Source organism: Triturus cristatus, chromosome 2_2 (assembly GCF_964204655.1).
Source record: "Triturus cristatus chromosome 2_2, aTriCri1.1, whole genome shotgun sequence".
NCBI classification, from domain to species: domain Eukaryota; kingdom Metazoa; phylum Chordata; class Amphibia; order Caudata; family Salamandridae; genus Triturus; species Triturus cristatus.
In genome coordinates, this window is record NC_140582.1 from 528,971,559 (window position 1) to 528,985,866 (window position 14,308).

Genomic DNA, 14,308 nt, shown 5'->3' on the forward strand with positions numbered 1-14,308 from the left:
CGCCTTCCCTGACAACACCCAGGTCAAAGAATACTCCATCGCTCCTGGATGGAAGGCGCCAAAGTCAGTGCTCTGGACCACGGGGACGGCCGTTAAAGTCAAAGGGCGGAAAGGATGGTTGCACCTTCACCACTCTTTTACAAAGGAAAAAGACTTTGAACTTGGACTTTGGACTTTGAACACCATTTTCTAGAGGAGACTCCCCAGAAGTTTCCACAAAGCTAAACTTTGATCTAAAAAGTCAGAACCCGTTTGATCAATTAAGTCCACTAGGTGGTGAAGCGGTTGAACATGTATTCTGGCTTGCATAAGATCTTGGACAATAACATTGATAAAAAGAGCAAGATGTGCATCACGATAATATGTATCAGCTTAATACTACATGCTATTTTTCCTCCTATTGCCTCACTCTTATACTCCTCCACTAATGATACCATAAAGCACACATTTAGTGATCTGCCATCCCATGAGCTATCATATCGACTTGCCTTACGCAACAATACCTTTATTCAGATGCTGCACCATTCACATCAGACTAGCAATGCTACAGACTGCTGGGTCTGTGGCCGATTTCCCCCGTATCAGAAGGTAAAGGGAGTGTTGCCTCTTTTTCCTTTTCCGTTCTCCCATAATGGTTCTTGCGGAGCATGGTTTGCCTTAATGACATCCATCAACGGTGATGCCAAAGAATACAAAGCAATAACAAGGCTCCACAAGATTGCCCAAAACATACATCAAGACCCAGGCACGTGGACATGGTCCGGTTGGCTCTGGGGATTAATATCGGCTTGGGGATGGAAAGTGTTGACCGTCTGTGGGTTGATACTATTAATGATATTCAGTTGTTGCCTATGTCTGCAGTGTGGCCCGGCCATTTGTGGCCTGTGTGCTACTGCATGTGTTCCACATCCCTATTTACAAAGCATTGAAAATGGAAAAATAATGCTGCAAGAACAGATCGACTGTTTCATGAAAATAGACGTTACATAGGGGGTTCACTAAGGTACAAGGAGGGAATGAGGAAAATAAAAATCTATGAGGCCTATGTGTCCCCATGTGCCCCCCCGAACGCTTATGTGCACATACATGTAACCTATGTATTTCCCCTCCATGGCCTTTCTATCATGATGCTTATGTTATAACGTGGCCTGCCATCATCCAGTCTCCCATGAGAGAAACGACAAATCTGTATTGAGGCCTACACGTTTTTCATCATGTTTTCCTGCATTTTCATGAAGCCCATGTTTATGGCTCAGCCAGAGCCAAAAAGAGGTTTAATGCCTCAGAACGCTCTGAAAGCTACAGCTACGTATCCTTGGCCTTGCACACTTGGGCCTCAGCCAAAGGGGCCCGACCGAGGTGTCGAGACAGTATTGAGCACGGTTATCTGCTTACTCTTACTGAAACCACATTCTTGCCTGGTGAAGGAGGAATGAACGCGACCCATCTGCAAGGAGGGAGCCCAGCCCTACTGTCTCTCTTTGTGAGATTGCAAAGCTCACGTCAGTAAAAAGCCCATAGCCCCCATGTAAGGCTTCTGCAGTAAATGAAGTAAATGAAGAAATAGATGCCACATCGGCTCTTGGTGATGAGCAACCTATGTCACAAATCAGTCCCTGCTCCAGACATCGGATATCAGATAATACAAGATGTGCTGGTCGTCTTGACACTGAAGGCCTCACTAACTGAAGGCCTCACTTCCAGACTTGTCCGGTTGCATAGCAACCCTCCTCACGTCAGTTACACGTCATGCTCGAGTTGAGCACAAGTAAGGCAAAGTTCCAGTACAATTCCAGCAGATCACGCAACTCCCTCCAGGTATCCACCCACACATGACAAATTACCCATTATCATCAAGTGGACGCCCACATGGACGCCCACCTTCATGCCTACTTACACGCCCACATGCTCTTATCTCATTCTCTCTTGCTCTTTTGCTTACGTACAATTGAGAAATGTATATATACTGTACTCTGTGAATAATGTTTTGAGAATATTGAGAATACTTTTGAGTCCCTTTCCAGATCCTTTTTTGGTGATGGTAATATTCTCCCTTTGACTCGAGTTATTGGAATAAAGCCCTTTTAGAACCTGATACCACAGACTCAGCCTCTTGCTTTATGCATGATCCTATTGATATTCTGAAATACATAGAGCGTAATATTTTATTTACCACAGAAGAAGAAATACAGAGGGTACTGACACAGCTGTGAGCTGGGAAGGCCCCGGGCCCAACCGTCCTCCCAGATGAATTCCTAAAGAAAATGTCCAGTAAGAGTATTATGCCATTATACAATTCATACATGGAGGCACACCAGAAAGGTGAATTCATGGAGACCGCCACATGGCGACAATGATACCCATTCCCAAAGCTGGGAAGCCTACAATCTCGCTGCTTAACTGTGATGCCAAAATTCTGCCCATCTCAGGAGTTCTCAATAAAGAGAGGCACCAGACAAGGCTGCCCCTATCTCCATGCTATTTGCTGTAGCAGTGAAGGCCCTGGGGAATGGATACAGGTAGATGCCCAGATATGGGGCTGGCGATCGGAAATGACTTGGGAAGAAGGGATATCCATCTACGCGGATGACATTTTTCTATACCTGGCTGACCCAGAAATATCCCTAAAAAGAGCGGGGGGATCTTGGAATTATATGGGAGGTATTCAGGGCTATGAAGAAATTAGGAAAAGTCTTTGATATTCCCGCTGGGCAGCTGGGTAGTGTCTGGATGCCTCCTCATATGACTGACAGTTGCAGATCGACATCCGAAGTATCTGGGTCTATGGATTTCTAGAGAAGAGAGGACTCACAATGTAGACACTTTGTCCCTATTGCTCAGTAACTTGGAGATGGATGTGAACCACTTGAGGGCAATATCACTTTCCATTATGGGACAGGCAGTGCTCTTTAAAATGATTGTACTGCCAAGATTTAAGTACATATTGCAAATAATGACTTACTCAACGGCTAGCAAGTTCAAGAAGATATGGGGGGTACAAAGAGGATTAAGTGTTAAGGAGGTGAGTGCATGGGATACGGGGGTCAGGGAGGGGAAGCCCAACAGAAAACATGTGGCTGTGATGGACAACCCTGAGGATACTGAACCGAAAAGTGAGACTTAATTTTTCGTATTCATTCTTGCAAACATTTCTCCAAATACCAGCAGGACTGAACTACAGAGGTGTCCCCGGTGGAGGGAGAAACGAGGAAGAAGGGTAGATGTTATGAGTACAGAGCTCATGTTGGTTATTGCAATTTACTAAAATAAAAATAAAGTGTTAACAAAATTTGGGATCATGGTAGAAGACAATTTTCTATGTGGACTATGCAGCGCACAACCATGGATGAAGGGTTGAGTATCCCCGAATTTGAGCTGTACAATCTCACACCCCAGATACAATGGCTGGCCAGATAGGTATCTGAGCTTCAGTTGAAGGAACAGGGTTGCCTGAGGAGGCCAAGACAGGAAGGTGTAATGATAGCTCTCCTACTGGGAACATGGCTGAACTCAGTGACACTGCCCAAGTTGTTAAAAACACAGCGATTTCAGTTACAAGCCCCTGCGGGACTGCTGGTTGATCTTCCTATGCGGGATGTGGGTTTTTCACAGTATGCAAGATTGTGGCTTGGACAGCAGTAGACCAGCTTACAGTGGGGACTGTTTCAACAACGTGAAGCTGAGAAGCTTAGATACACTAACAACTGAAGCCGAACTACCAGAATCACAGTTTCTGCATTATGCAGCAGTAAATCGAGGAATACCTGTAGTCTGGGGGAGACAGGCATAATGAACCACATACACATGAAGTGTTACAGATCCTTCTCAAATAAGGCGGAGGTCATAAGCTAGCTTCCTGGCTTTATAAGTTGGCCTGGTTTTTTACTAAAACCGAATTGACGCAGATCAAAAGACAGTGAGAAGAACAACTGGCCTGCAAATTTTGCAGAAAGTAATGGGACAGGATCTTGGAACATACCCACACAGTATCAGAAATACTAGATTTCAGTACACTCAGTTTAATGTCTACACACAACTTATCTCAGAACCTAGAAATTGAATAGGATACATGGGGCAAAAGATAAAGCCTGCCAGAGATGCAATAAGGTGGGTGCAGACTTCCTGCATAGGACATGGTCCTGCCCAGGTATCACGTGTTTTGGCAGGCGATGACGGGGAGCTGGAACGTACTCTAGGATGAACAGATCTCTTACGAATGGAGGTGTGCTTTTTAGGTCTTGACCCCAAATCGAAGAATGCAAAAGTACCCACTAGGTTTCTAGACCTTGCTCTAGTGCTGGCCAAGCAGACCATCGCAATGCACTAGAGGTCCCCTGGTGGGCCTCCCCATAGCAGGTAAAAGGGTGAGGTAGAATGGTGGACGACTGCTGAAGAGATAGCTTTGAGAGAGGAAAAGAGAAGGGGCCTACAGGAAAGATCTATGGTTGATGATTGGGCGGCAGTTTTGGTCTCTTTCTTACGAGTGGAAGACAGCTGAACGATATATTATTACCACAATGAGGAAGAAAGAGTGTCAGAACGAGAACTGAATAGATGGGTTAGAAGCTGACATTACTATTAGCCAACCGTGCCGGCTGCAAGCCAGCCAGTTACCAGTCATAGATGTTAGATTAACTCTTGTGAAAACATGAGGGATGCCCAGTAGTCGTTTGATATTCAAGTTACAAAAGTTGAAATGCACTGATAACTATTGCTAACTTGTCTTCAGATGCGACACTGTACTTATGATGAAATGTAAAATGGCAATGGAGAGCGAGGAATCTTTTGGGCATCAGTGAAGACTCTGTAAGAGATACTAATGCCCAGTGTCCTTGTGGATGTCATTATCCTAGACTCCATCCTTCTCCACCTGGCCATATTGGGTTCTTTCTTTCTCTCTCTCTCTCTTCCCCCTCCCTCCCTCCTCTCATGCCAGAATGCCTCACACATAGTATGGGATCATTTAAAAAAGGTTCAGAGAGGCCTAGTCTGAATCACCGATTTCCATCTCAACCTTTCCTTTCTAATAGTCATCTCACGTTATAAGAATTCTGAAAACTTGCCTAACTAAATGACAAGCTTGCTTGCCCCAATTTGCTAAGAGGAGCACTCTTTTCAGAGATATATTCATAATAAACTTAGTTAAATACCCTTCAGGTACAGTGCTTGTGTAACATGTTAGGTGAACACATCTCTTTAAAATCAATCCTGGAACAAGCCGCACTATACATTCACACACCTAAACCGTGCCAGTGGCGATCTATTATATTCAGATGTTTATTGATGGCGGCCACAGTTGAAGGAACACAACTAGCTACAAAAAGCCTCCAGGTAGTCTTCAAGGTCACACATTGTTCAGTTTTGGAAATATGCAAGCTGTGCTCGGTGGCATGACAGCACTGGAGACCCCAGAGCAGACCTTCAAAGAACACCCAAAGTTCTGTTTCCATGTTGTGTCTGAATGTCAACTGACTGCACTGCCAACAGGAGGTCACAGAATCGCTGACTCCCATGTCACGTCCAACAACGCAAAGTAAAAATACTGAATAGAAATGGAAACTATCAACAGTGGAGAAGTGTGGCTCACTGGTTAGAGTAGGCAGACCTGGAAGCAGAGGTCAGCCCGGGACCAGGGTTCAATTCCCGGCTCGGCTGGGTCTTGAGTCCATAAAAATTGTCCATGGACTCGATAATTCTCGCTCCAGTGCATACTCGATTCATGGGTTCACACTCTGTGACTCTGGGCAATAGCTTGCTTAATCTCCACAATGGCCCCTCGCGGCGGGATGCCTGGCTTTCACCTTGTGGATGCCCTGCTGGGTTATCTCACAGGGGAATACCAGGACGGGTTCCCTAAGCAAGCGCTTAGAGACCGGTTGGTGATTTGCGCTATATAAATATCTGCACATTTACATTTACAAACAGCAGAGCAAAGGCACCTAGATATTCTGTTAAACATGAAACAAAACACCCATTGTGTAAGTAGACATGCACAGGCACCAGATTTCATTTCTTTCAATCCAGCCGAGGATCCGTGACTCAGGGGTATGACTTTAAACCGCCATGTGAAAGAAGCCAGAGGCAGAGGTTTTTCAGACAGAAACAGCGTTCTTTCCCCCTTGAAACAATACTGGACAGGTGTTATGAAAGCAGCTTATATTTGCAGCTGTTTTTTACAAGTGTCTTAAATAAGCTATCACCATAGGAATACACATAAGACCTATTCCTAAATGACACGTTCAACCTACGAGTTTCTAGGCACTGAATAACATATATTTATTGTTTCCCAATTCAATGGCACTCATTTTAGCAGATTTTTATTGAGCATAATCTGTCAGGATTCATACTTGTGCTATAGGGTTAATCACAGATACCTGTAATGGATGCGTTAGACCTGACGTATAGCACCGTGAATTGTGAATTTTAAGTACTGAGCCCTGGACTTCAAACAATTCATGTCATGTCACTTCTGTACCTCTCTCAAAACGTCGCCTGCTACGCCCTCTCACTAACTCTGGGTTCAGCGATCCACCACCTTCTAGTCATGCCAAACAATCCTGAACTCTTCCGATATTTCAGTTCACTTGCCCCCGACCCCTCCATTAGAATACCCCAAGAAGGGATTTCACGCATGTGCAACTTTTTCCGGAGCCACTTAGCCTTCCATATCATTCATATCAACCTGCAAACATGTACAATTTGTAATACAGTACTCTCATGTTGTACCATGTATGCTACGTGTAACCTATCTGGGGCCGTACAACATAAAGTTGTCCAAGTGGGCACCACAGGCGTTTGCGCCCGCTTTATGCGCCCCTGGGGCACATTGGTATTACAGGAGGTGCCGCAGACGCTTGTGCGGCCCCTTCCGTGATACCAATAGCGTTAGCGCACATAAAGCGCCAGCGCTATCTTCATGTGGGCGTTCCTTCATTTGCATGGCGTGTCCCCCATGCAAATGAGGGGATCCCTTTGCCTCTATGCCCGTGCAGTATTACCTACATGGCCGCAGAGGCAAAGAGGTCTTCAGGAGGCGCACTGACAGTGCCCTACCTAAAAGGTCTGTTAGTGTGCCTCCTGAGAGCAGCCGACTGCAGGGGGTAAAGGGGTCCTATGGACCCCCAGAAATCCCCTTGCATGCGGGTGCAGTCAATGACAGCACCCGCCTGCAAGGGGATCTCTATTCCCCTTTAAAATTACAGGAGGGTTGCCGCCTGCACAGTGAAACATGGAGAGGCTTTAAAGCAGCCGCTCCGTATTACACGTGAATGCGCTGCCCCAAGGGCAGCACAAGTTCGCAGCTGCCCTGGGGGCAGTGCAGTCCCCATAATGTTGCGCATTTTCCTTTATTGCTCTGGGTGCCCCCTTTTAAAGGTGCGCCCAGCGCAATGAAGGAGAATGCGCAGCGTGTGTAATGCGGCCCCATATATGCTAATGTTCTTTATACTGTATGTGCTGCTTTGCACAGCTTTTTGTTTGAAATGCTGATGCCTCTAAATTTAACGACCTGCATTCTACATCAGCACTAAAACCATGAACACCAAAGCCTACCACCAATAACACCTGCCCCACTACCCATAGCAAAAGCAACCTGCACAACCTACACTAGACACTCCACATCCATTCTCCCACTGCATGTTGTTTCATCCTTCACTTAACATTGACATTTGCATCCCAGGTGAGATCTCCAGCAGTCATTTTTAGGTCGAAGTCTGGACAGTGTAGCTGTCTGGTTTGCTAAAGACATGTTGGGGACATTCAGAAAGCTTCCCTGGGAATACACTCCACCCACTGCTTATCATTGACTTTGTGATTTGTAACTCACAATTTCTGGCTTTCAGTTTGCTGACTTTATTTGTGTTAGGCTGCCCAGCGTGAGTTTTTCCCTCCCAAGGAGCAAAGCCTTTTCACACCATCTCGCTCCTCGAATTCTTCCATGAGTGCTCCATTCTGTAAACAGGCCTGTAAATCTTGTTCTTAGCTTGTCGCAATTGCAAGGCATTCAAAGACAGAGAAAAAACGCCAGGCTCTATCTTCAGAGGGAGCTTGCTGTTTACTTTTCTTTCTCCAACTTCAAAGTCAGACTCTACTCTGCACCATTCCACACCACTGCACGTTTGGCCATTGTACTCTACTCCACTCTCTGCCACTTTACTATAGGCCTCGCTACTCACCATTCTCCTTTATGCCACTCTACTCTTAACCACTCCAGTCTAGGCCACTCCACTCTACTCTGCACAACTCCACGATACACCACTCTGCAATACTGCACTCTACGTCAATGCACTCTATGCCAATGCACTCTACGCCAAATCATAATACTCTATACCATTCAATTTTAAGCCCCTGAACTCCACGTCAATCCACTGTACGCCACTCACATCGACTCTGCACCACTGCACTCTATGCCACTTCACTCTACTCTGAAACAATCTACTCTGCCACTGCACTATGCACCACTCTACTCCACTCTATGCAACTCTACTCAATGCCACTTCACTCTATGCCACTGCAATCTACTTTGCACCATTCTACTTTACGACACTCTATTCTACAACACTGCACTCTCAGTCACTTTACTCTACACTACTACACTCTACGCAACTCCACTCTTCGTCATTGCAGTCAGCCTCACTCCACACTATCCCACTCCACTATGCACCACTGTACTCTCCACCACAGCATTCTATGCTGTTCTACTCTGCACCACTCCACTCTAGCCACTTCACTCTACAATGCACCGCTCTAATCTACGCCACTGCATTCTACGATGCTGCATTGAGCGCAGTGTGCCAGTAGCGGTGCTTCCCCTAACAGCGGGATCCTCGTTTGGGCGACCGATTGTAAGCGGAATGTGCATATGCCTGCAAATGAGCGGAACAGCGTGAGGTCGCGGTCGCTAGACAGTGTTGCGGCAGGGGACTCTGGTATCCTTGAACAGGAGTGCTGCGACGTGCTGTCCCCAGGCGCCCTAGCAGTGAGGGTGTGGTGTGGTGGCGCCGCGAGTGGGGAGACGACGCATATGCACAGGCGGCATGATCTTACATGGTGCGGTGAGCGGAAAGCGCTCGACCCTCTTTTTCAGGCGGATTAAATTAATGCATAGCCGAAGGTGCACTCCCCCTGTGGCACTGCTTTTGTGAGCGACAAGCGGAACTGGACCGCGAGGTGTGCGAGATTAGTCATTTCCTCTATAGCTGGCAGGGATCATCACGGGGCATGCACGCAGGCGAAAGTATGTTCTATCTCGGTGCCTGATCGGACAAGTGTGGCAATACCGGTCAGTCTGCTTCTGCACTACGGTTAATGCACCTGAAGAAGCTGCGCAAATACCCTTGGGGCCCCTGAGAATACATAGGGGAATGATAAAAATGGGGACCGGCAGAATGAAACACCAGGGGCAGAATCCCTTGCCTGACCCCAAGATGGCTGCCACAGTGGTCCTTTACCACGTTGTGTTACTACTCTTGGACAAAAAATTGGACATCGACCAGTCCTCAAGCATATCCCCCATTCGGCTCTCCCATCAGGACATTGAATCTGTGACCTTGCCTCTGACCGTTGAGACCTAGCTGTTTGGCCGATGCCCGGTGGAGCTACCTTGATAGCTATAGAGGGGATGGGCTGTGGCCGTCACCTACCCAGCTGGACTTTGGGCAGACTTTCCTTCGTCCCTCCGCGGTATCTCCCTCCTATCCTTTTTCCTTACTCCCCTACCCTTCTACACTCCTTTTATCTCATCTTTCATTCTCTTTAATGTTTTCCTGCAACAAATGTAACTTGTAACTGATGTAACTTTATAACATTGGGGAACCTCATGTAAAGCGCTCGGATACCTCCGGGTCTAGCCAGCGCTATATAAAACTCATCAAATAAAATAAATAAAAATAAATAAAATTGTACACCACTGAATTCTATGCTGCTGCCCTCTACGCCACTGTACTCTATACCACTATACTCTGCAACACTCTACACAAATGCACTCTACACCAGTCACCTCTATTCTACGTCACTCCCCTTTACGCGACTCCACTCTATGCCTCTTCAGTACACAACACTCTATGCCAGTCCAACACTCTACTCCACCATTCTACTCTATGACACTCCACGCCACTCTCCTGTATATCACTAACTTTTAGCCCTGCTGAACAGCAGTCATGCTGGTGTACAACATGCTAAAACACGTTGGCAAAGCCAATAGCTCTTGCATAGAAGAGACCTATTGGCTTTGCCAATGCTCCGTTTACCTCAGCCACAGTGTCTGCTAGCTCATGTGGTTTTCTCCCATTCATTATTTCTCAGGCAACTACCTACACTTTTGTCTACATTCAAAGTCCAGTGACCCTGACACCATCACCTACATCTTACACCAAATACACCCCATGCTACTACACCACATACACTCTTTTCATCATATATACCCTACAACACTGCCTACACATTACAACCACCAACTCCAAAGCTACAAATACAACACAAAAAACACCCCACCTGGCAAAACGACCAGACAACAAACAATTTCAAGAACTTCATGAAACATCTTTCATCTGCCCCTTCCTCATGCGTAGGGGGTGGTAACGTAATACACTCACCTAAAAATGCATATCACTACGCTGCATAAATCTATCACACTGGTATAAATCTACTTCAGATAATGTAATTTCCATATAAATATTGCCCTTTCCCTGTTTGTATGCGAAACGACCGGACATCTAAAACGACCTGTATATTTTTCAGAATAGTTCTCTATATTCCTACAACCTCACATTTAATGTAAGAGCAAAAAAAGGAATTACTTCTCATAGGGCTAAACGAAGAATCCCTAAAACCTACAATGAACCTATCTTGAACCCTTAAGAGCACTCCTCCCTTTCAGTGAATCATACTATCTAGTTAAAACCCACCATTCGATTGTGCTCTGAGATTATATGGTTAATTAATATTTGTACTCTTAAAAAAAGGGAGCCAATGTATCTGTTGACAAAAATGGATACAGTAACTGAAACATGAGCTATATATCTTTATGATAACAAATCACCAGAAAGCGTTGCACAACCAGTGACATGTCTACATGTAATATGATGAATTGTGATCATTTATTGTTGTAAAGGAAAATAACAAAGGCACCATTAGCCAAAGCATCAGCCTAATGGCATCACTCAAATCATAGGGGTACCATATATAACTTTTGTAACAGTGTTCATCGTAACTTGATGCTAGCCATCTCAGCAAAGCAATGCAATGTCATACACTCTGCATGTTAATGGTATGCTCTTCAACGTTATATAAAACATATTTCACCCTTACCCACGTTTAAAGTCAGTGATCAGCCAGCTCTCAACTACATGTACCATAAAGAAACAACACACATAAACATCCAAAAGAGGACACTATAAGAACACTTTTAACATACACAGTGTAGGCTAGATGTGGCAAATAGCCGCTATCAAATGGCTCCAATAAGTACTTTTGAATTATAAACACCACACACAAAACATCAAAGAGAACACGTTAGACAGAACAGCTCACATGATGAAATTCAATATAGATGACTATCACTGAGCGCAGTGGCACTTCCCACCACAATTTGACGGAAATTGTTTCCCCAAAGAATGCATTAGTCAGAACACCTAATATACATCCAACAGAGCCCAGATAGGACTTAACATTGGCGGTCACAGTATCCAAAAGCACTGACTACCAAGACAACACCACATACGTATCTCCATCAGCCACGCAATGGGCCTGTTCTGTTACATGGAGGGGTGCACCAAGCGTGCTATTGTCCATATTCCGACTTGTTGTCTAATCCGTGGTTGCAGCATTGCAGGTTTTTGTAGATTATAGTAGTGAACACACCTTTTTCCCTTGTTCAGATGGAATGCGCTGTCTACTGGCTACATTCGTGTAAAGATCAGTGTATATGTAATACCTCACCCTTGCGCTGACATCATGTGTGTATGTTCAGTGTGCATGAGTGTGTGCATGTCCAGTGTGTGTATGTCTGTGTATGTTTGTCTAGTGTATGTGTTTGTGTATACCGAGTGTGTATGTATGTCCAGTTTGACCGTGTGTGTATGTTGTGTGTGTATGTCCGCTATGTGTGTATGTGTATGCCCAGTGTGTGTGTGCATGTCGACTGTGTGTGTGTCCAGTGCGCATGTTTCAAGTATATTTCCAGCGTGTGCGTGTCTATGTCTGTGTGTATGTGTATGTCCAGTGTGTGTGTGCATGTCTACTGTGTGTGTCCAGTGGGCATGTTTCAAGTATATTTCCAGCATGCGCATGTCTATGTCCAGTGTCTGTGTATGTCCAGTCTGTGTATATGTCCAGTCTGTGTGTGTTTGCCCACTGTGCGCATGTGGGTATGTCCCGTGAAAGTGAATCTCCAGTGTGTGTGTGTGTATATATACATATATGTCCAGTGTGTGTGTCTATGTCCAATGTATGTGTACATGTTCAGTGTATGTATCTATTGTGTATCTAGTATGTATGTGTGTATTTATGTTGTGGGTGTGTATATATCCACTGTGCGGGTGTACATACATATACAAATATACACACACACACACGCATATATATATATATATATATATATATATATATACACACATATACCAAATTCCTCCCGTACGAAGAAAGTAGGGTCGCACTCCAGTCAAATGTTTATGATGTCCAATAATTCAATTTATTTCCAAGCCATCACAATCCACAGTCGTTTAGACGCTACAAAAACAACCAACGCGTTTCGTCGAGCTCCGTCGACTTGATCACGGTTGAAATTTTGAAAAAAACCATTACATTTTAAACAAGGTTCAGACAGGACATTGTCATATCTACGTTTCCTGTTGGGAGCGGGAATTCGTAAATCAGAATTCTGGGTAATGTAGTCAATTACTTTTTTCCATGATATTGGCTTGAAACTTGATAGTGAAAAATATAATAATAATAATTAACTGTCATACAGTCATTTTAGTAAACTTATTGAGCCAATATAGTCTGCCACCACATTATTTTCTCAAATAAACCTCATGCAGTGAAATCGTGAAAACCCAAATACAAGACATTAATTGAATATTTATATGAACTCATATTGTGTGCCACATAAATAAATTGTAATGCTTTTATAGTTCTTTGTCTAACGCCCTCTGGTGGGCGATCCTGACTATAGGGCCCTCTTGACCCCTTTAAATACACAATATTTTCTCAATTTTTGTTCATAGAGTTCGGAAATTATATCCTTAAATTCGTCAGTTTTCCATTTAGTCATTTTGTGGTGCTACAGAAGGAATCACGTCACATCATCAATTTCAGAAGCATGACACCGTTTGGTCTGAACCAGTCGGAAGAATTATACATACATCTGTAGCACCACAAAATGACTAAATGGAAAACTGACGAATTTAAGGATATAATTTACGAACTCTATGAACAAAAATTGAGAAAATATTGTGTATTTAAAGGGGTCAAGAGGGCCCTATAGTCAGGATCGCCCACCAGAGGGCGTTAGACAAAGAACTATAAAAGCATTACAATTTATTTATGTGGCACACAATATGAGTTCATATAAATATTCAATTAATGTCTTGTATTTGGGTTTTCACGATTTCACTGCATGAGGTTTATTTGAGAAAATAATGTGGTGGCAGACTATATTGGCTCAATAAGTTTACTAAAATGACTGTATGACAGTTAATTATTATTATTATATTTTTCACTATCAAGTTTCAAGCCAATATCATGGAAAAAAGTAATTGACTACATTACCCAGAATTCTGATTTACGAATTCCCGCTCCCAACAGGAAACGTAGATATGACAATGTCCTGTCTGAACCTTGTTTAAAATGTAATGTTTTTTTCAAAATTTCAACCGTGATCAAGTCGACGGAGCTCGTCGAAACGCGTTGGTTGTTTTTGTAGCGTCTAAACGACTGTGGATTGTGATGGCTTGGAAATAAATTGAATTATTGGACATCATAAACATTTGGCTGGAGTGCGACCCTACACTCTTCGTACGGGAGGAATTTGGTATATGTGTCAGCGGTTTGGTCCGAAACCGCAAGGGTGCCGCACCTTCTAACTGAGCGCCAGAGAACCCCGGAACTTTTTGGACCGTTTGGCGATATATATATATATATATATATACATATATATATTCAATGAAAAAACCATAGGTTTCAGGGGCGTTATAGTTAGCTGGACTTTTCACTTGTACAAAACCATTGAAATTCCCCTGTTATAGTTAGTTCAGCTAACTATAACTCGTGCGCCCGCAATGCACTGCTGATGACGTCACATATTACATCA

At 44.2% G+C, this 14,308-nt stretch overlaps 1 protein-coding gene across 4 annotated transcripts in view; it reads right to left on the reverse strand.

Moving 5' to 3' along the window:
* The window catches only part of GATB (glutamyl-tRNA amidotransferase subunit B), a 488,988-nt gene that overhangs the window by 394,320 nt on the left and 80,360 nt on the right, over positions 1 to 14,308 (reverse strand). The window lies entirely within an intron of this gene.